This window comes from Myotis brandtii, unplaced genomic scaffold (genome assembly GCF_000412655.1).
Source record: "Myotis brandtii unplaced genomic scaffold, ASM41265v1 scaffold43, whole genome shotgun sequence".
Lineage (NCBI taxonomy): Eukaryota > Metazoa > Chordata > Mammalia > Chiroptera > Vespertilionidae > Myotis > Myotis brandtii.
Window position 1 is genome coordinate 4,288,181 of NW_005366455.1, and position 24,555 is coordinate 4,312,735.

At 38.4% G+C, this 24,555-nt stretch overlaps 1 long non-coding RNA gene across 2 annotated transcripts in view; it reads left to right on the forward strand.

Moving 5' to 3' along the window:
- The window catches only part of LOC106727472, a 41,978-nt gene extending 20,576 nt beyond the window's left edge, over positions 1-21,402 (forward strand). Inside the window, exons 1-5 of one of the 2 annotated variants that reach the window (XR_001363680.1) lie at positions 5,122-5,137; positions 11,923-12,046; positions 15,912-15,997; positions 18,336-18,496; positions 20,798-21,402. This is a non-coding gene — a long non-coding RNA (uncharacterized LOC106727472). Of the gene's footprint in view, positions 1-5,121; positions 5,138-11,922; positions 12,047-15,911; positions 15,998-18,335; positions 18,497-20,797 lie in introns of those variants that run through there. The other variant, XR_001363679.1, reaches the window with a different exon arrangement.
- Positions 21,403-24,555: the final 3,153 nt, after the last annotated feature.

The following is a 24,555-nucleotide window of genomic DNA, read 5'->3' on the forward strand; positions in this document are numbered from 1 at the left end:
TAGGGATTAAAGATAGGGAAATGTTGAAGTGCCTGTCAGTGGGTAAATGGATAAAGAAAATGTGATTATATATACATCCATATATATGTATGTATGTGCATGTATGTGTGTGTATAATAGAATTTTATTTGGCCATGAGAACAAAGGAAATCCTGCAATTCACAACATAGATAGATCTTGAGGACATTATGCTAAATGAGATAAATCATAGAGAGGTAAATGCTGTACGATATCATTTCAATGTGGAATCTACAAAAGCCAAATCCATAAAAACAGAATATAATGGTGGTTACCAGTGACTGGAAAGTGGTGGAATAGACGAGCTGTTATTTAATGGTACACCTAGTAGACAAAAATGTGATAGGGACCTAATGCGCAGCCTACTGAATATAGACAACAATATTGTGTTGTATCATTAAACTTGCTAAGAGACTGGCTCTTGATTCCCACAACAACAAAAATGATAATTATGTGATAGAGGTGCTATCACTACAATGATAATTGTATGATAATATGTAAATCATCAAGTCAACTTTACATTTACACAGTGTTCCATGTCAAATGCATTTCAATTTCAAAAAATTTTTTAATTTAAAAAATAATTTCACAAGTTGGTGCATGAATAGCCACCAGCCCACCTTCCCTTGGTAGAACGACTCTGAGGCCTGTTCTTCATTCTACCTTAGGGAAGTTGAATTCCCCCAGCAGTACTCTGACAATAGCATATTTGGTGAGGGGGGGTGGGCCTTCTCCTTCCACTCACTTGTGATTCTTCGTTTTTTTAATATATTTTTATTTATTTCAGAGAGGAAGGGAGAGGGAGAGAGACATAGAAACATCAGTGATGAGAGAGAACTATTGATCAGTTGCCTCCTGCACAGCCCCCACTGGGGATCCAGCCCATAACCTGTACCTCCGCCCTAGGTTCCCCCCTGCCCCCCTGCCTATGTTCGCTCCAGGGCTGCCCCAGCCAGTGTGGCAGCTCAGCCAGCCCCCGGCCTCCCCTGCCCCTGTGCCTGTGTCCGCTCCAGGCCGCGGAGCTGCCGCGCTGGCTCGAGCAGAACCCCCTGTGTCTGTCTCCATCTTCACTCCAGGCCTCACCTGCCCACGCAACCTCCTCCAGTCTGGTTGTGACCTGTTATGGTGTCCTGGCCTAATTTGTGTATTACCTCTTTTTATATATATAGATTGACTCAACAGCATTCACAATACTCTCTCTCTCTCTCTCTCTCTCTCTCTCTCTCTCTCTCTTCTAATTAATTTCCTTTCAATGTGCACAAATTCATGCACACAGAACCTCTAACTATCAATACAGAGGATTTGTCATTCTCTCCCCCGCCTTCCCAGGATTTCTCATAAATGTTCTTGTTATGGTATGTCTCACACTTTATTGTTGTGGCCTGTTTATGGGTGTGTGTCTCCCACTAGACTCTGAGATTCTCAAGGGCAGAGATCCTGTTTTATCCTTAGCACCCAGCACTGTATAGCTAATAATTTATCAATTTCTTCATATGGCCAGGGACGGAGCTAAGCATAGTAAGTGAATCGCCTCATTTAATCTGCAAAAGAATTCTATGAGGCAGCATCTATTCTTATGTTCATTTCACATATTCTTGAGTAAAGCCTAAGGTAGGAGCTAAAAACTCCCTTAAAGACACACAACTAGTAAATAAAAGAGACAAGGCTCAATCCTAAAATTCAGCATAGCCCCTTGTTCCTTTCTACACAATGTAGTCCTACAGCTTAAACCCGAAGATCACTGAAAATGGTTCTGATCCCTTTAAAACTGTGCAGAATATCGTTGCTGCCAAGCCTCTCAATATGAGCGGCACCCCCAGCGGATGAGACAGCTGCCTTGTCTCAATTAACCTTTACTGAGATCGAGTTGGGTTGACATTAGCTCCCTGAGCACCTCTTCAATCACTCATTCATTCATTCATGCATTCATAGGTTTTCATTTCAAATCGCCCCTTTGTGAACCAAGTTAGGAAATTCTCATTTTCACACATCACCTATTTTGATGGATTCTGCTCAGTTATTTTCTATTTTCATGATTGACCAGCAGCCGTTTATACATTTTTTTCAACCATCATCTCCTTTGCAGCAATAGGCCTTCGACCTGTGATTGCTTTCAAGGAGGTATATTACCAGTAGCTGTGTGTGTGTGTGTGTGTGCGTGTGTGTGTGTGTGTGTGTGTGTTGTTTTGTGTGGTTCTCTGGTAGCTTCAGTTTTCAAATGAAATTGAACAAAATGAATCGCTGTCACTTCTGAACCTGTGAAATCTTGAGCTATATATGTATAAATATAGATATAAATATAGATAGAGGACTGAGATATATACCAGGATTTAGGCGTATGTATATGTGTATGTATCTACATCTATAGCTAGAGACATAGATATAGAGATATATTTTAGATAAATAGTCTGTATGCTTTGGAAGCCAAAGTGCCAAACTTTCAGCACCTGCATTAGCACTGATGAGGGAAGTTGTACCCATTGACTTGAAGTACAACTTCCAGACACTTCCTGTGGGGTGGCCAAGATGGTCTTTGTAAATAAAGTTTTATTGGAGTGCAACCACACCCGTTCATTTAGGTATTGTCTATGACTGCTTTTGTGATACAATGGTAGAGCTGTTGCAACAAGAGACTGTATAGCTTGCAAAATCTAAAATAATGTAGTATCTGGTTCTTCACAGAAAAAAGTTTGAAATAGAGAAAAGGGCATGATCATAAGATCTCTACTTGAACCCTGACTCTGGCACTTAATAACTGGGAGCACTTGGGTAAATTACGACCTTCCTGAACTCTGATTTTCTGATCTATAAAATCATGTTAATAGTGAATAAGGGTATATAAGGAAAATACTTTGTGATCTGTAAACTTCTATCTAAATTTTAGTTGTTTGTGGGGAGAGTCGCATTGGCAACTATATCAGTTAGCAATTGCTGCATAATAAGCTACCCCTAGAACTCAGTGGCTAACTATAATAATTTATTACTTTTCACAAGTCTTTAGATCAGCTGGGTGTTGGCTAATCTCAACTGGGCTCAATTGAGTAGACTTTCTGGTCTCTGCTGGACTCAGTCACACACTCTGTGGCTGAATGGAGGGTGGTTTTGCTGTGCTTGTCTCTTAGCTTCTTCCTGAGACCAGTGGACTAGCCTAGGTAGTGTCATCTCATGGTGATGGCAGAGGCGCAAGAGAGCAAGCCCAATCAGGAAAGCACTTTTGAAGACTCTCCATGCATCATTACTGTTAATATCCCATTGAGGAAGTTCACACGGTCAAAGTCAGAAGCAGGGAATTATGCCCAGGCACAGCAGGAGGCCATGGCAAAGTCACATAGCAAAGGGTGTAGACACAGGGAGTAGTGAAGACTTGAGGTCTCTAAAGCAATGTACTAAAATTATTGTTTGAAAAAATGAGCATTCCCAAACTGTGGTGGCCAAGGTGAAAATCAGTGCAAGTTCTTTGGACTGCAATTTGGCAGCACATAAGAAAAATATGTGTGTGGCTTTAGATTGAGCTATCGCATTTCTAAGAATTTATCCTAGATGAATCATGGATGTATACAAAGGTTTATAATTAAAATGCTTACTATATCATTGCTGATATGGGTAAAAAACTCGAAACAAATGTTCAAAATAGAGGCATAGTAACTAATTATGGCCCATCCACATGATGGAATAACATGGAGCTATTAAAAATGAGGATAAAGAAGAATAATGCTGACAAAAAATATGCATAATATATTGCTAAGTTGAAAAGGTGATAATTTCTGTAACATGTTCATGTTTTATTAAAAATGTATACACATATGCATAGATAAAGAATGAAGATATGTTAAAATATTAATGATGGTTATATCTGAAAAATAAGATTAGTATTAAATTTTATTTTCTTACTTGTAATTTTTTGGATAGTTGAAATTTTCCAAAATTACCATGTCTTATTTTTATAATCGAAAATTGTTTAAACAAAAGAAAACAAATTATCTTTTTTTTTAATGTGGGAAGAAGGATTGTAGCAGCAATCATATATGCCATGGGTTGCTGATTTTTGCTTTCGGTTTTTCCCTTTGTCCTCCCAGAGGCATTGTAAGATAATGAGCACTTCACCTATTGATTGAAAATGCATTTTATTTTAAACGAGTGACTTGTTGGACAGGAATCATTTATGGCTATGTAGCTATGCATCAGTTGTACCACTCTTGTTTAAGTTATTTATTGTGAATTAGAATTATTCTCTGCCTCTGCTTCAATGTTTTTTACATATACTATTCCCTTGCTACTTGAAAATAAACCCTAAATTTTAACTTTGAAACACCTAAGAGAAGGCAGATTGCAGTAGCACTGTTAGTTTTTATAATACAAAAGTATTAAAAAATAACATAATTGCCCATGTTTGAAATATTAGAAAAACACTGGATTCAGATTACATATGGGACTCACCGGCATTCTTTTTCTCTCGGTCTTTGATCTATCCTTATATGTCATGCTTTTGTACTTGTTAAAGTTGATACTCTGGAGAGGAAGTTTCCCTCTCCATAGTTATGTTTGGTCAATAGAAATGTGTCCACAAAGCATCCATTCTATTCTCAAATGAAGATTATTTATGAATGTTTATGGATATAATTAAGACACTAAATTTGGTGTTAAGAATACTTAGAAGAATAAGGCAATGCCACTGGCCTTAGACACATAGGCTACCTATTTCAGAACAAAATATAATAATAACAATAATAAAATAATAATTCTTATCATGCAGGTATTATATGATTGTCCCCCCCCCCCCAAAAAAAAAATGACAGCCACAAACATTCAAAAACAGGCAGTGCATATGTTTCAGGATCTGCCTCAGGGACCACATCCCACCAATATTCATATGATGATTTCTTCAATAACATTAGTGCACACTGAAAATGACAGAAATTTGCTTGTAGCTTATATAATATTCACAAGCTGTTTAATAGAAAACATCTTTAGGGGAATGGATAAATAAATTATGGTATTGCTGTACAAAGTTATATAGTAATGAAAATGAACTCAATCCACAGGTATCAACATGGATGCATCTTACAAAAATAATGTTGAACAAAAAAAAGCAAGTTGCAGAAGTATACCTATAGTACACGTAAATGATTCTATTTCTATAAATCTTAATAATAGGCAAAAAAAATAGTAACTATTGCTAACAGATACACATTTAGTATATAGAGTGTCTATACACGAGCTGTTCACTATCTGCACATTAACTGGGCATTAGGAATGATAAATCCCAAATTCAGCCCCACGGTTATGGCTGAGAGTAAAGGGTAGAATGCATCTGAGAAAGAGTTTAGAGAGGGCTTCAAATGTATTGACAATATAATGTTTTAGTTGGATAGTGAGTGAGGTGGAATTTATTATATTGTTTTTATATCATTCTATATGTCTCCAACATGTTGTAATAAAATAAAATAAAATAAATAAATACTCTCGGAGGCCCCAATAGATGCTCCTAGATCTGAGTGTGATCTGTACGAACACAGATATTTTCATCAATAGGTAGATAAAACAGTGACAAATGGATTGAAAAGGATGTACGGCATGCGTTAAGGTGAAATGCAGTAAGGTAAGAACTTGAACAGTTTTTAAGAATATCAACTCCATGTGACTACGCAAAGCCAAGACGGTTTGACCATCTAGGATCCCATTTCTGCTGACAGGAAGATTTGTACCGAAGGCCCTCAAATTCAAGAACCTGCTTACCAAATGTTGGGGGAACGTTTCCACGCCTGAGAATTTAGTGCTGTTAATCTCCCGCCACATTTGTGCTAGGCCCATTAGACCATTTCAGGTCTTGTCTGTTTTTATTACTTGTTATATTTCTAGTAAAGTTAAAGCTTTTAACACTGCTTGGGTGCCTACGAAGTTGATGAATTCCTCCACTGCTGATGGTGTCTCACGCTGATCCTCTAATGGGTGCATTGAAATATAATCTGCTGGGTTATTTTCTTTCCCTGGCCCATGCACAGTTTTATAATCATAGCCATGTAGATATTGTAAACCCCATCACTCAGAGCACAGTGCCTCTGTGAACTGTGAACTGCCAAATATTGTCATGAGTGCCTGATGATCTGTTACCACATAAATGCAGAGCCGCAAATGAGTAAGAGACAGTGTATGAAAACCAGGAGGGCTGGCAGGCCTCTGTCGATCCCCTAATGGCCACGTGACCTCCTTAAAACTGGTCTTGCATAGAAGACAGTCGAGCATTTTCACCTGCGTTGGAATACAAACTCTATTCCATAGTTTGGAGACAGGCTTCATAAATCTGGTGGTAGCATTATTTTTTAACTGGTAGGTCATGGCCTGTAAGTTTGGATATTACAAAGCATGCAAGAGCTATTACTTTAATTTCCATTTGTCAAGTAGCTGGGAATACACAAAAATGTTTCACAGTGCTTTACCAGTACAGCAGCCTCCCCGTCAACGTGGCAGTACAAAAGCCACATTTCTGACTGGGTCCCCAATTCTACCTTCTTGAGGAACTCAGATGTGTGAGGTCTTGGTGTCTGCATCTGTAAAATAGAGCTTCTCCAACTGTAAAATGGAGATAACAGTTTCTGTGTCCTGAGGTGTTGTAAAGGTTAGTTCATATTCAAAAGGAACTTTGAAAATGCAAATTATTGTATTTTCAGTAAAGTGAGGAAAACAGGTAACAGGATACCTCAGTTTTGATTTTGATTTTTGATATTGTAAAGCTCAATAAAAATTATAGTGTTTTGTTTCTATACCCCAATAAGCATCCTGTGCGTCACCTGGGGGTACATGCACACTTGTTTACTTTCAGGAGGAATGACTATTGCATAATTAGCATCACTCTGATCTTACTCCTTATGAGATGATAACACCCCTTACAAGATCTAATTCCTGATGGCGGGGCCAGGTAGACCTCCCTCTGGGTCATGTAAGATGCATGGCACCATTCTAAAACAATCGCCCTTGGATCAGCATTTTTGAAATGTTTTCTTCTAATCCACATATTTCTCCCCAACTGAAGGGAAGGGAATTAGAGAGTGAGCCAGGAGAGGGACTGTTTAAGGTCATCTGTCTCACATTCAATACAGCAAGAGAGCAATAAGTCAAAAAATTTCATAGATGAGTCAGAAAGCAAGATTAGGCAGGAGTAAGATTTAACCTATAAACCTGCTGGAAACGGGCCACAAATCTGGTGCTGAACTTTCTTGAAGCCAAATGAAAATGGAAATGCAATTGCCTATAAACTTCACAGTGATCACAGGTTAAATATTAATCTGTTGCTCGGGAAATAGCTCATGTATTCCTATAATTTGACCAGAATAATTCTTTTCCATAGGCCTTTCATGTCACAGGGACTTATATTTGTATCTCGTTTTTTTCTTACCTAAGAAGAGGGGGCTAACCTGGGTCGTATCCTTGGTTCCTTCTAGCTCTTTTGTGCTCTGACATTTTGCTGTATTATTATGATACCTGTTCTGTTTGTTTTACATTATCGGAACAGTGGACATCTTCTTCTGAATCTATTCTTTAGCTATGCAGAATTTGACAGAGCTAAGTGTAAGGTACCAAATGAGAAGGCTGCTCTTTAAAGATTAATGTAGGTCTTTATAAAGACTCTTCGTATTCTATATCCAGGGTTTGGAGCCAGTAAAGAACTTGTCATGTCAAAATACTTCATCTACAATCATCATTATCTTTGGACATAATCACCATTCATGATATAAATGAACCATTTTGCTCATTGTTGATATAGAAATTTGCTGAGTGAATGGCTTTAGGTGGAATAGCTTCAATAGTTGTTGTGTGTGCGTTTTTAATTAATAGGTTTTCTTTGTAGAGCAGTTTTAGGTATACAGAAAACTGAGTAGATAGTACAGAGAAAGTTCCCACCTAATCCCTCTATCCATCACTCAGTTTCCATTATTATTAACATACTAGTGGCCCAGTGCATAGATTCGTGCACATTGAAAATAAATTAATTAGAAGAAATATTTTAATATCGCTATTTACCCTTTCTCTATAATATAAGTGTCAGAGATGAAAGAAAATTAGTAAAATATATATGAAAATAATATATAAATTGATTAATAAATAAACAATAACAACATGATATAACAACAACAAAGGCATGATATAAAAACATTGATAAAAACAATGACTGATAAATTGATTAAACTTATTCTAATATCTCCCTGTATACCACACTAAGAATAAAAACACTTTCAGAGTGCTTAACTAATTTCCCTTATAATGAAGTATTTACAACTTTAACTTTAACGTCACACTCTCTTCGAACTCGAGATAAAGCAACATATAACTGACCATGTCCGAAAACGGGTTTAGGTAGGAATATTGCTACTCTGTCTAGAGTTTGTCCTTGTGATTTATTAATAGTCATCACAAATGCTGGCATCATGGGAAACTGTCTTCAAATTAATTTAAATGGGAAGCCAGTGTCAGATGGGGACAAGTCAATTCTTGGAATCAGAACAACCTCTCCTTTTGCAGATCATGTTAATACTTCAGCTTCAAGAACACAGGCGCGCAATTAATGCCAGCGAGTCAACATTTATTTTTAAATTGCCAGTGCCCGTCACATGTACCAGCCAGTGGGCTGGTTGGATGGTCAGAAGGATGGATGGACGGTCGGTCACTTAGCCTTTTATTATGTTATTAGATTATGTTAATGTAGTACATTTGTTACAATTGATGAGCCATTATTGATTATCATGAACTAAAGTCCATAGTTTACATCAGGGTTCACCTTTTGTGTTTACATTAGGGTTCAACCTAAGGGTTTAGCCAAATGCAAAATGTCACGTATCTACCATGACAGTATCATACAGAATAGTTTTACTCCCCTAGACTTAGGTGGAATAATTCCAATAGTATTTTTATCACCTTGTAATATCTTATGTGAAGCTACCTCATTCATTTTTCAAAGACAAAAATTATACATATACTAGTGCCTCCCAAATATGGCCAAATATTTTAATTTAGCATAGGGCCAGCATTTCTTTCCCAGTTTAGGATATAAACTTTTGTGGACTTCATTTTCATAAATATTTATAAAACTTGAAAATTTGTCTGAGGTGCTCAATCCTATCATCATTTATTATTCCAAAAGAGCATGTGGTGGCTTAGCACAACACTCTGATGTTGCAACAAGATGTCAAATTATATATGCAAGACATAGCACTGAACAGTCTTTTCCTAGGGAGCATGGTACTCTTCTAAATATTTGATAAATTCAACGGAGTGATTTCGGTCTTCAAATTCTAAAAGAGTTGTGGATTTACACTTAGTAAGAAACAAAAGCATGCAATTCCCATGTTATTTAAGGATTTATCCCTTAAATTTGTTGTCCATGTAAGGAGATACCCAGACACCCAGACATGCCTTTTATTTCATACTAGAAGCCCGGTGCATGAGATTTGTGCACTGGGGGAGGGGAGCCCTCAACCCAGCCTGTACCCTCTCGGGGACCTCTCAGGGGATGTCCAACTGCCAGTTTAGACCCAATCGCCCTTTGGGGGGAGAGAAAATGAAAGAGACTTATATTTACTTACATGTAATTATTCAATAAATATTGAGTACCTACTATGAGTTGTGTATTGGGGATTGGGCCTAAGCCAGCAGTCAGACATCCCTCTTGCAGTCTGGGGCTCTCACAGTCCAGGACTCCTCACTCCTTACTACCCGCCTGCAGCAGAGGCGTGAGAGGCTCTTGTCACACTGCTGTGCTTGCCAGCCATAAGCCCAGCTTCTGGCTGAGCGGCGCTCCCTCTTTGGGAGCACACTGACCACCTGGGGGCAGCTCAATGCAGGAGCTACCCTCTGGTGGTCAGTGTACATCATAGCGACTGGTCATTCCACTGTTTGGTCGATTTGCATATTAGGCTTTTATTATATAGGATTATCCTTATGTTTCCTGAGGTCTCAGGCATTCCAGGCATTCATGACAATCAGTTAGACAAGTTATCATATTTAGTTAGCGAACATATATTCTCACTGAACATATCTTTGAGGGGAGAGAAAATGAGAGAGACTTATATTTACTTGCATGTAATTATTCAACAAACATTAATTGAGTACCTACTATGAGCTGTGTATTGGGCTACCAGTAAATGTAAGAACAGAAGAGTCTAGTGATGACACAGACAATTAGCAATTATAAGACAAACTAAAGGTATATGAGCATGGTATTTTAGAATTCAGGGATAGTTAAACCCTCTCATTTCTCAGTTGAAGCTAAGAAAGGTCAAAGGTCAAATGATTTTTTAAAAAAAATGAATAGTAGAGCCTCGAATAGAACTGACTCTGACTTAAGCATTCCCAAGCCCCGTTTTTGTTCTTGCTTAAACAGCATTGCATTGTTCTGATAAATCTGAGACACACTTAAAAAAATGTATCTTTATTGTTGAATGTATTACAGATGTTCTCTTGGTTGTTTTTTCCCCATTGACCCCATCCACCCCACACCCACCCCTCCCAGACTTTCACCACACTATTGTCTGTGTCCCTGGGTTATGTACTCTGAGACATCTTTAATAGTTTAATTTGTGCCAACTATATTCCTTAGAATGGTTAGGGGAGAAGGAGAATGCCTACAGAATTCTAGTGAAGTTTAATTTAATCTGCCTTGGGCGAAATTTAAGCTAAAGTTGTTAGCTGAAAGACATACAGAAGGAGGAATGAAAACATAAGAGTACTGTTGCTGCTTTTTTCTAAGTTTGTTACAGATTAGAATTTCATCACTGGAGTTAAAAGCATTGGGGACATGTTGAATTACTTTTCTGATTGTATCTTTAAAATTTTTCAACAGCTGTGTTTATTTTAGACATTAATCTTTGAGGTTGTCTCAAGAAAATATAAAAATAAAATGTTTTTCAAATAACAAGATCTTGTAACGAGTTCTGAGGGTCACCTTTGTTCAAATATGGCTCAGAAAAGACAGATGAACCATTGAGGAATTGAACTGTAGCTGGTAAAATTGACCAGATAATATATGTATCTCCTTCTTCCTATCTCTTGATCTGAGTGATTCCCACCAATGCAAATTCTGACCTACCTCTTTTGTTCAGTTTAAGAAGAAAAAGTAAAAAAGATATATTAGTGCATGGTGCTGGATCAGTCACTGTCCTGATTTTATCTCTGCCTTTTCCATTCTTTTAAATTAGATTTTTCATTTTTCTTAAGGTTTCATGTTTCTTCATTTGATCATGCAGCATCAATAATTTCTCTACATTTGCAGCTAGTCAGGCTGTAGAATATATCAACTATATTTTTAATGGTACACATGAAATTGCACTATAATATCCCAAAGGCAGAAGATTGATTCTATTAAATTACAAATAAATGTAGAACATTCAGGGATGCTGGAATTACAACCAATGGTACGTTGTCTGACATATGGAATGGAATGTTTTCTCGATAGCTAAAAATTGCTTTTATTGTCGGAATATCATAAAGGAGTTTTAGGTTGTGTTTAAAGTAAGGTAATAGAGTGAAACACACACTTCAAAGAAAATATTATGTTATGTTATATACTAACCATGTTCTAGGAAAATTTTCCTCTTTGCAGGTGTCCTGCTTCTGAGAATTTGCCTTGACCCATGGTCCAGCTGAACCAGTGCAATAATGAGTTGCAAAGATCTCAAATTAACATCTATTTGCCCTTTACGTTTACAGCAGTGCTTTCATATAATTACATCATTTGGATCCTGGTTATGACCACACAAGGAATATGACTCTCAGTACCTTACCTATTATGCATATGGTCCTTTGTCCCCAGGGGGCTGAATAGGAAGAAAACTAACACTATTGAATGCCTCCTATTAGACTCATTGCTAAGAGCTCCTCTTTGAAGTCTTCTTACATCTTTTTTGTTACCAGAAGATGTAAATGTGGTGAACATGAAGCATTTCCCATTTTCATCAATAACCACCAGTCAAATTGGGAAGTCCTGAGAAAAGGAGCAGGACGAAAATGAAATAAACCTCCAGATACAGTGGAAAAGGTAAAAGCGAAGTCACCCTAATCGTGGAGTATATTTATGTTTCCCAACAGATGCCTGGGAATATCCTTGCCTAAAGCCCTCCTTTCCCCTGGTCACATTCACAGAGCACAACAGCCTATGTGCACTCTTGCGCAGATAACCAAACCATAACGCTTGGAGCAAACACGGTCACTGTGAACGCCTTGCCCATATGCTCACCCAGGGGCCACTGACAGTCCCCTCCTGGGAGATTTCCTGCATCTCCTGGCCTGCGGGGGTCTGCAGCTCCTCAGACACGGAGCCAGTGCCTGGGCCTCATTGAAAATGCTGGGCAGTTAAAGCCCCCATGTGCTACCCTTATCCAAGGAGTGGTGGGCTGTGGGGGAGGAGTTTCCTTGGTTCATCAGAGAAGCAGATGCTAAGGGGGGATTGAAAAGGGAAATGACCTGTGAAAGGACATCGGAGGGAGGGCCAGGAAAGCTGGGAGAACGGTGAGACCCCGATGCAAGTCTGACCTGAGGAAATCCCTGACCAGGAATTTGGTGGGTGCATCCTACATGGTGGGAGCACCGTCAGGAAGTCCTCACGCTGAAGTCTCCCAGAAAGGAGTCCACGTGGCTCAGGAACAGGTCCGCCTCCTATCCCCGCCACACCAGGTTATTAGAGGGAGCAGCCCGTAGGAGGAGTGGTCTCGGCATACATGTGGCCAGGAATTTCTCTGCACCGGCCCTGGGCCCTCAGCCAATTAGCTCCCTAAGTAGCTGGTCTGCCAGGCGCAGCCACAGTGGATTAAAAGCAGCTCTTTGACGGGACAGTTTTGAAATGTGTCCCACCCAGTTGGTTCCTCAATGGACAGGTATGAGGTAATGTAGCTTTGGGTTTCATTTCTGATGATTAGTGATATTAGCATCTTTTCATATACCTTTTGGCCATTGTTATGGTGGAGAAGTGTCTATTTGGGTCTTTTGCCCATTCTTTAACTGGGTTATTTGGGTTTGTTTCCTTTTTTTGCTTTTGAGTTGTAGGAGTTCCCTATATATTTTAAACAATAACCCGTTATCAGATATATGGTTTGCCGATGTTTTCTCCCATTCCCTAACACAGTGCTTTTCCATGACATTTAGTTACGGAGTTCTGTCTACCTTGAAGCAGGTCCTTAGCCATGGCTAACTTGGGGAGCCATGTTTATGCTCAAACGGGGATGCGTAGTGATGTTGAGTGGGTTATTTCTTATTAGTGGGCCCCAAACATACCACTAACGCTTACTCCTCTCCTGAATTCTACCATCTCCCCGATTCCAATTCCTGAGCGTTATCTAATGAGGTTGGAGTAGACCTTAACAAAATGTTTCTTTAAAATCTTTGCTTAGAATTGTTCTTTCTCATCGAATGACATGAGAATGTGGTTAATTGGGGCTAACACAATTAGGTCAAAGTATCTGCAGAAATACTGTACTTTATCTCTGAGAGCTTCACACGGCTTAAGTGTATTTTTCCTGCTAATTGAACACGGACCAGGGTAGCCAGGACAGAAGCATTTGACTTTCACACCAGGCCTATCCCCTAAGCCCAGGAGATCACCTACATTCCCACTCTGGCAGAATAGAATGAATTTTCAAGTTAGTTCTGCCTCATTGAACCCTTTATTAGAAAAAATCATAAATCAGGTGGTGAGAGTAGGGCTCTAGGCCCTGACTTCTCAGGTGAAGTCCCCAGGTAGATTTGCCTTAAAGTTGCTATGGCAACAGGGATGATGTGCTGCACTGTATACCTACCTATTTGGTGAAGCCACAGTGAGGCCACCCAGGCACATCTCAGCTCCTGTTCTGTGGCATAGACCGAGTCAGACGGAGCCAGCATTGTATTTTGTGCATCTCATTCTTGCACACTGACCTCCTGCCCCCTTCCCACAGCTGCTACTCTTACCACAAATGAGTGTCATTGAGGTAGGAACTCCCCATCCCTTTCTTAGATTTGTGGGCCTCCAAGTATTATCATCTGGATGACACTCTCACAATCCTCTTGGTAAACTCTCAATCCTAACTCCTCTCTATTTGTTTATTCAATTTCAACCCCACATTACAATGGGGAGCATGTTATGGTATTACCAAGGTCTTAGTATTCAAGATAAATGCCAATTCCTATTACTATTATTTTCATACACATAAATATATTTCAACATTAAAATTAGGTAGAATGTTATCTTAAGGTAAAAGAAAATTATTCCTAAGAAAAGACATTCTGTACCTTTATACTATCACTTATATATATATATTCACACACCAGTACTGGTCTGAGAATTGGTATTTAGGAACTAATATGAAATAGCATCAATAATGAACACTTACTCTGTGTGTGCTATGTGCCAGGCTCTATTCCATTGCTTTACAAGCATTCTCTCATTTAATCCCCATAATAACACTTGAGGTAAGTACTGTTACTGTTTCCATTTTACAGGTGAGTAAACTGAGGCAGTGAAAATAAGTAGCTTGTTCTAGATGATGCAGTCAGGATTCAAACTGTGCGCTTGAACTCCAGGGCCTGCATCTTTAACACCTCTGTTTTACTGCAGTGGTTCCCAGAGCATGGTCAGGAGCCAGCTGCATCAGCAAAACTTGGGAACTCATTGAAAATGCAAAATTTTGGGTCCTACTCTAGACCTACTGAATCAGAAATAGGAGGTGGGGGCCCAGCTACCTGTGTTTTAGCAATGTGGGGTTCTGAGGCATGTTGAAATGTGAGAACTTTCACAGTATGCCATTCTAAGATATACACAACATAAGTACACTATTATTTATTTTCTATCTCTTTGAAAAAATATTGTATATCCCTTAAGAATAGGATGACATCAAGCTCTTTAACATTTATCTTCTATAGTATAGGTTGCATTGTGGACCTCCATAAATACTTATTAAATTGAAAAGGAAATGCTACTGTCTGTCTTGGATGACTTAATTTAATTGTCTGTAAAGATGAGATGCCAGATTAGAGAACTTTTTGAGATTCTTTGTAGCTCTGGCAATCCCTAACATTGTAACTGTCTTTTGTTGTGTGTATTTGTGATAATCAGGAATTACACGAATATAAAACTAATACAGCATTTTGCTTGCATGTGCGATAATCGTTAAAAACACAGCATGCATCGTAGCAACATATGGCATTTAAAAATAAGCTTTTCATTTATGCCAGGAGACGCAGAGCTCATTTTGTTTTGCCAGAGAGTGTGTGATATTGGTAAGTAAAGGTTTGAAGAAAGTGTCTTTCTTTAGAATACATTTGAAAGATTTCTTTCTCTTACGCACAGCATTGGCGCTGCATCTCTGTCACAGGTGCAGCTCAACAAGACAATTCTCTCAACTACTCGTACAGGAAAGTCCTCTAGAAATAACAGTATCACCATTATTAGTGATCATATGGAACAGAAAACCTGCAGTCCCACAACTGAAGTACCTGGCATGTGATCGACTCTAGATATTACATGTGATCGAGCACTAACAATAGGCTTTGAAAAATATCAAAATTATAATTATAAAAAAGAATTTGAAGTGGCACGAATATTCTGCAGTTGTTACCAAGGGTTTAATTGAAGACTTCCTTCATTTCACTATCTCAAGGATGACATTATATGTCTATTACTGAAAAGAGAGAAACAAATTTGATGCTCATTTTTAATCTCTTTGCCAGTAACAAAATCAGGCTGAGATCTTATACAGAATTTGTTAGATTACTAAGATTTTTATAATGTCTATTTACAGAGCTCCAAAGGGTACTTTACTATTAATACTGCACTCCCAGATGTCTTTATTATTATTTGCTAAATGTAATTGGCAATATACACTCAAAATGTTCTCTCCATTTACAATTTCTCACGCATTTTTTTTTTGCAGAGGTTATGTCTACATGAAGAAATGTGCTAAGAAGACTATAAATTTCTAAAACTTTTCTATCACCTCAAGCAGAAACTCTGTAACCAGTAAGCACTAACTCTCCATCTCCCCCACCCCCATCCCCCGGTAACATTTATTCTACTTCCTGCCTCTATACATTTGCCTATTCTAGATATCTCATATATGTGGGATCATGCAATATTTTTATTTTGTGTCTGGCTTATTTTACTTAGCATAATGCTTCCAAGGATCATCCAGCTTGTAGCATGTACTGGAATTTCTTTCCTTTTTATGGCTGAATAGTATTTCATTGTACGTATAGTTTATATCTTTATTTGCTGATAGACATGTGAGTTGTTTTCTACATTTGACTCTTGTGAATCTACTGCTATAAACATTCAATCCTAGGTATATATTAGAACAACATATGGAACATACTGCTGCCTGGGCCTCACCTCAAATCAACCAAATTAGACATTCTGGGGATGGGATGCAGTCATGGTTGTGTGTCTTTGAACCTCCCAAGTGATTCTATTGCATGGCCAGGGCTTCAAACCACTGATTTACAGGCACATCTCATTTTATTGTGCTTCGCTGATACTGCATTTTTTACAAATTGAAGGCAAGACCCTCCTCCACCAGCAAAAAGATTCTGACTCACTTTATTGTGATACTTGCTTTACTGAAGTGGTCTAAAAACAAACCTGCAATATCTCTGAGGTATGCCTGTACAGAGGACAAATGAAGTCCAAGTGTGGGTGCAATTTCTTTAAGGGTTGTTTCTTAAGACAGGGTGTAGGATTTAGTGTGTAGAAGCATCACGTGGAGGGCTTGTTGCAAAGACCTACTTTCCGTCCTCAGACTGGGAGAGTCTGGTTCACTACGTCTTGGATAAGACTTAGGAATCCCATTTGTAAACAAGATACCCTTCGGGGGATTCTAAAGTTGGTGGCGTAGAACCCCACTTTGAGGAACGCTGACTTCAAGACTGTTTAGCCTGGCATAGAGAACTGCACATCCTTGTTACATTCTGATTACCAAGCCATCTTTGCATCTTTAATTGCAAGAAGCCATTTGTCCTAGGACAAACTCGGGGAGAGCATAGAGATGGCTAAGAAAATGCTCTTTACTTTTACACAGAAATAATTCAGGACCAATCAGAACATCAGCTATATCATCTATAATAATAAAAGCATAATATGCTAATTATACCGGCATCCTTCCGGACATCCTTCCTCCTGGACAAAGCTGCAGCAGAGGTGGACGCTGCAGCAGCAGGAGCCAAGGCCCTTGCACGAATTTTGTGCATCGAGCCTCTAGTGCAGCCGTGGGCAAACTACGGCCCGCGGGCCAGATCTGGCCCGTTTGAAATGAATAAAACTAAAAAAAAAAAGACCGTACCCTTTTATGTAATGATGTTTACTTTGAATTTATATTAGTTCACACAAACACTCCATCCATGCTTTTATTCCGGCCCTCCGGTCCAGTTTAAGAACCCATTGTGGCCCTCGAGTCAAAAAGTTTGCCCACCCCTGCTCTAGTGCCTAATAAAAGGGTCATGTACCCAGCAGAGCAGAGCTGAGTTAAGGATTCTGGTACTCCCTTCCCACTGGCTCATTTGTGAGTTCTGTCTCCTATTCTAGTAATCAGTTCTGATAGCTGAAAGATTTTATAGTTAGACTGCATCGACCAGTGACTTTTTATAAAAGAGGTGTTAAAATGCTTACAAAATCAATGAAAATTTTAAAATGCTTAAGCATCAGTGTCTTATGTTTTTCTGACTCCCATTTTGTGCTCATGCTACAAATGCATATAAGATAGTGACTTTCATTAAGTTGTGCCTGGATTCATTTAGCTGATGTTTACTTTGTAGGATAATATTTTAGATCATGAAATTTTAATTCTGAAATACATATAATGTGCACACACATTCAACTTTTTTAGAACTAAAACATATTTATATGCTTTGTTGTCTCCAGTCACACTTCCAGGGGTGTTGATCAATTTCTTCACACCTAGATGCCAACATAATGGAGTGACACTGCATTTTTCACATCCTCAGTTTCGCTACAATAAAAAAGCTTTCAGGTATTCCAACTTTCTACTCCGGTTACTGCTGGAAAGGTTATTGGTATCTGATATGTCAGACATGAGAAAAGTTCTGTCTTCCCATGCATGGACAGAAATGCACTTCACTTACGTGTAAAATTATGAAGGATGTAATTTTGCACTCAGCTTCGATTATAATAATTCTTTCACTTAATATGCCCTGTTTCTTCTTTGCTTGGCCCCTTAAGTCTGACAGCCTTCTCTTCCCATAAGAGAACAAATAGAATTTTGCCAAAATATGGCTTGGAGGGGAACGAGGAGTTACTCCTTTCTTATTTGTGTTATTCTCTAAGTTTAACTTCTATATTTTGACAGCTTTCCAAAAAGTGTTCTTAAGACTTTGCAGTGTCCCAAGAGTGACAAATTCATGGCAAATTTTGACTGTTTTGTCAAAGCTGGTCAAACAGCGCAAAGTTTCCTTTCTGAAGACCTCCTGCAGCTGACACAGAAAGGTAGTAACCTGACAGCTTGGATGGGTAAGTGTCTGTGATCAGGCCTCTTCCTTTGGATCCTGAGGTCAAGATACCATATATTCTGGGTCTGGGGCTCTAGTCTTGGTCTAAGAATCCAGAGGAGCTCTTCTATGTTCCTGGCTGGGCCCAAGAGAGCTTAAAACTTGAGGTGGATAGGTAGGTTATATTTTAGTATTAAAACCTACAGAGGACCTGGCCCTCTTAAAGCATCTTCTGGGTGAATCTTATCGAGATGATGATGGAACCCAAAGCCTCTCTTGAAAGGAATGAGGAATGAACTGTGAATGTTTAGCGAGAGAGAAGAAAGGTTCAGTAGGGGACCTATTGTTTATCTTCAAGGACTAGGAAGATTTCCAGGTCTTACTGTGGATGTGATGAGAACAGCACCCTGGCTCTCTGGGTCATGACGGCATCCTCAGCCCCTAGAGCTGATGATAATTGATTTTAATGACTCGTAAATGGGCCTGTTCTCTGGGACTGAGGAGCAAGGTTGCCATTCAACTCTTTCCCTGGAGCTCAGCCAGCAGCTCTCACTCAGCTCCAGCATCATGATCGTGGCATTTGGTTGCAAACAATCCCATTCTGTAAAAGTCTTACAGTTGAAAGCAAGAGGCACTTTCCTAATGGGAGCTTGTTGTCAAAACAATACATGCTGAAAAAGTATTAAATTTTAAACTAATAAGACCATGGAAAACATATCTGCCCAGTGGGGGTCCCCAGCAAAAGTTTCAGTATAAGCTGGCCTCACAGTTCCAGCAGGTCTCCAGCAGATTCGGTGACCTTTTGTAGGACTCCTTGCAACCCACAGGGTGCTTGGTGGATGTTTACACCGCCAGGCTTGTCAAATTATGGCCACTCCGTGGATGTAACAAATGATACAAAAACAAACAAAAAAATGTGTTTAAATACTATTAGTAGAAAAATAGCACTATACATTTTTGTGGAGGCCACATCTTTGCTAGAAGAAGCAACTCCTTGAGTCCCAGCTGATGCTAATGGGAAAGCACTTTGGCTGCACATCATCCTGAATGTTTATTCTCAGGTTCAAAGTTATTATGGGGCTTGAGACTTTCATAGTCTGTAAGTGTTGGCCTGAGGGGTGCATGTGCTCACCAATTAACTAACCTTCTTGTGTCTCTGTTAGAACTTTCTCGTGCAAACTCAACAGGTTTTATTACAAGTGATTGTGACTTGCTGTAGTCTTCTTGTCACTCAGCCAGAAGCCTGCAAAGGGAGAGAACCTTAATGGTTCACCTCTATCTAACTGGCTTTCAGGGTTGCAGGTCCAAAAAGTAGATCTTGTTATTTCCTCAGAGAGAGTATTACTAATCAAAATTGTAGCCAAATCATATATGCATCAGAGATTAATTTTCATGAAAGCTCAAATCACCTCATCAGACAGAGTGGCAATTGCCTTAGATCAGCTCATCCTGGCCCACCAAGTAGATCTATGTGGGAAGGCACTTGATAATCTATGTCATCAAAGCACAATGATAATGTATGATTAATGGCATTAAACAATAATAGCTTAATATCAACGAATACTTTCTATGACACATTCTAAAGGCTTTACTCATGATCAACTTCTCTAGTCCTTATGTGTTAGGAAGCATTCTAAATGCTTTCATATATTCATTTATTTCACTATCCATGAGGTAACTATTAGTATCATCATCTCTACTTTATAGATGAGAAAACAAGCCCAGAGGGGTAATAACTTGTCTGAACTCACAGGGAAGTGGTGGAACTGGGATTTGAACACAGGTTTATGCCCCCTTTTTATCCCAATATACTCTTCTGCTCTGTGGGGATGCATCAAATACACCTGCACCATCTGCTGAATGGGCCCCTCCTCCTAGATAACATGAACTCTTAAATGTTACCCCTAACACTCATTTTCCTGATTTTCAGTGTTGACACATGCTTTCTTAGATGATGTTAACCTAATTGATTAGCTATTGTCAAGGCCTGATCTTTCTGCTTTTAGCCTGGGCCATACCTTTTAAGGTGACTTTTGTCTGTGTTTGACCTCACCCATCATGTGCTGACTTTATTTGTCTGCCTTTCAGAGGGCTGGGGATGCCCCTCCAAGAGTGTGGCCTACTTGGTATTACCTACAGATATATTCAAATGTTTTAGGACAATCTACACTCAATGACACACATCAATTAAAATTCAAAAGGGAAGACATGGAAGGGGGAAAATGTGATGAACAAAGTCATTATTGACCTCAAAATATGTTGTCCTGGAATCTTTGCTAATATGATTGGTAAATGTCGCTTTCTTTTCATTTAACTTTTTCAGAGCACCATGCCCAGCATCACACAAGTAGTGAGGAGCAGTTATGGAAATTTGAGAACTATGTAAGAGGTGGAAAAAGAAATGGAGGTACAAACCATGTATAAGCCAAAGAGACAGCTTCTACTTATTTCTTCACTGCTCAGAGAAAAATATTATCCAAGATCAATGGAGTAGGCACTTGCAATGACAGAATTCTGTCAATACCAACTGGTGGAGTGTATTCTATTTGCTTGTCAATGCACTTTTTGATAACCAGAGGCTTTGGCTGTGCATATACAATGGCAAATAAAAAGCTCATTTCAAACAGACAGGGGCTTCCAAACATCTCAATATTTTTCATAATGTGTGAAAAATAAGGTTTTTTGTTAGTGTCTTTCTCACATTTTATCAGAAAGTTTTAGCATTGTGACAACAATTCCTGAATGTATATCGTGTGTCTTAAATAGCTTGCATACATTAAATATTCCACTTGAAGTCTGTATTGCAGGCTGGATTTTCCTTATTCCTGGCATTATGGTACTAATGAGAGTAGCTATAGCTAGATGTTTTAAGTAACTAGAAGTAAAAGGTAAAAGGCAGGTGTTTGGAACACAATTAAACCACTTAAATACCCCGTTAAAAAGAGAAATGACTACATTGCAGGTTAGATGTAATATGCTTTGAAAAAAATGTGCTATTAAATCCATGTTAATAGAACAATTGGTGAACATTGCGGAGAAGAGTCCACTGGAGCATGGGGGTGACATGTAGTGAGTATACTCTTATTGGCTGATGCCAGCCAGCTTCTGATTTGTTGGGCTCTGTTCTGATTAGTGGGTGTCTTGTTCTGGTTGATTGATTCCTAGCAATTGTTAAATATTTTTAACATTACCTCCACTTGAAGCCATACTCTAGCATCATATAGCCAACAAAATCCAAATAGAGAGCTGTTGTAAAATAACACATTTCCTAGCAATAAAAGTGCATCCTTGGATGTATTTATTTATTCAATTAAGTACCTTAGAATAAATACCAAAAAGAAAACAACAGAATGGGAAGCTGCAAAATAATCAAAAACTTATTTATAAGAGTAAACAACCTTTTACATAGACTTACTATGTGCCAGACACTGTTTTAAGCACTTTGCATATAATACCCCATTTAATTTTCATAGCTCAGATGAGTACTGTTAGTATCATCACTCTACAAATGAGAACATTGAGGCACAGAGTGACTGAATAACTGGCTGAAGTGCACTACCTAATAAACTGCAGAGAGTGAATTCAAATCCAGGAATTTGGCTCCGGAGTCATGCTCCCAACTCCTCTACTGTCTCTATTACAAAAATATGTACAATTTCATATAAACACGTAAGTTAATAAATGTTTTTTTTAAATTTTCATTGAGTTTATTGGGATAACCAATTGGTTAATAAAATTATGTAGATGTCAGGTGTACAATTCTATAATACGTGATGTGTATATTGTATTGTGTGTTCACCATCCAAAGTCAAGTTTCCTTCTATCACCACTTATCCTTCAAGTGCCCATCAGTAGATGAGTGGATAAAAAATCTGTGGCACATTTACACAGTGGAATACTAGTTGCCCATAAAAAAAGGAACTCTTAACTTTTGCAATGGCCTGGATGGACCTGGAGAGTATTATGCTAAGTGAAATAAGCTAGTCAGAGAAAGACAAACACCATATAATTTTATATGTGGAATCTACTGAACAAAATAAACTAACAAACAAAATAGAGACGGACTCACAGATACAGAGAACAGACTGACAGCTGTCAGAGGGGACAGGTGTTGGGGGGCTGGATGAGAAGGGTGAAGGGATTAAGCAAAAATCAACAACTCATGGTTAGTAAATGTTTAAAAGAGATAAACAGAGAGTATATGAAGAAATAAATCCTATAATAACTACATTAAAAATTGCAGCCTTTTTTGAAATTAGAGAAAAACAAATGAAAAGTCACCCAATAAATTTCTCAAGGTAGCAAAATGAGTAAATGTGAGTAAGCGCCATTTTAGAAGGGGTATGAGACAGCACAACCACTTCCGATGGCTGTTGGCACAGCATATTGACTGATGTGTTCGTTCCGTAAGATAATTTGAAAGCAGCTTATAGGAGCTTATGAACCATAGTTTGTTTGCTTTTCATTTAGGAATTCCAGTTTTGGAAAAATGCCTTAAAAATGACTGAAAAAAAATAAAAAAATAAGTGATATCTTACACAGATGTTTGCATCATTGGTGTATATAATAGAAAAAATTTGATACTAATTCAGATGCACTATGAAAGGGAAACAGCTAAACAAGCTGTGTTGTGTTAAAAACACAGAACATCAAATCGATATTAAAAATAAGAAATGTATAAGCTTTATAATATGTGAGTGAAAAAATGAATCTGAAAATAAAATAGACCCAAAGATCTGATTCACTGACTGAACTATGGAAAAACAAAACAAAAACGCCTATAATTGTAATTTGTTTAATGTCTAGAAAAAGTATGGATATAGAAGTTGCATTTTTATTAGTATGAGTTTGCTTCTTTATTGATCTTATGGTACTTAAATTCTCATTGGCTTGCTCTCTTGTGTATGTAAAAACAAATAAAGAAAATAAGGAAACACACTTCAGACATGGGTCAATTTTATATCTAAATATAATTACTCTACATCTCAGATGTGATCCCATACAGAGCTTCCTGGGAACCTCATCTGATAGAAAACAGTAAGAGAAGGCATAAGAGGGAGAAAAAACGAGAAGTAAATGTGTGCAAGGTCAGGAAACATAGTCTGAGCATTCATCACTCTTGGCTGAAACATACATGCGAGAACAACCCCACCCATAACTAGTCACAAATGGTCTGTCAAAATAAAAAAAGTAAAATAGCAGCATATGCTGGGAATTTTGCTGTTTTTATGATAAGCAGAGAGACATTTTCTCTCAAGTCTCCCCTTCCTTCACACTGCTGAGAATCCAGCCCTCTGTGTGCTGTGATTGCAGACTTTTTCTGGGTAAATTTTCGACTTTTTCTCACCCTGCGGAGTGATCTTCAGCATCCAAGCTGAATGTGTCTGTTTGATATTTCAAAAATAACTTGGTTCCCCGGAGCCTCTATTTCCATTCAGCTCCCCTCCCCCCACCACTACCACAATTACTGCATGTTCTACATGGAGTCAGATTTGCTTCCATTGGTGTCATGATGAACATTAAAAATAGAGTTTCAGAGGAGAACACAGATACTCCTCCGTGCTGTGCATTTCTCCAAGAAGCACAACACTGCATAATTTCTCAAATGCGACCCTGTTTTCATCTTGCCAGCAATTTGGCAGTTCTCAGTTTTCAAAGGTTGCTGCTCTGAATTTGTTTTCTTGGTAATCTCGCAGCCCATTTGTTCTGCCTAATGCTGAAAATCTATGTAAGATCTTGACCTCCATATGCCATACACCAGTAGATTTACCCTTTCCTTTAAAATTTTTGTCCTAAACTAAAAAGGGAAAGAAAAGAAAGCATTTCAGGACTTGTTAAAATGGCATGTGGATTAAATGTTTAAGGGTAAAGCCAAGAGGTCTCAAGCCTTAGGTAGGGTTTAACTATCTGACTTTTGAGAGTAAGAATATCTCTCCAATTTTCTAAGACACACACAAAAGAATTTTTATCCTTGAAAGAAAAGATTCAGTTAATTTACCAGGCCTATTAGGTTGCTCAGAAGGTAATTCCACCTTTATTTTAATGAACACATAAAGGGAATAATTATAGGGTCATAAACCA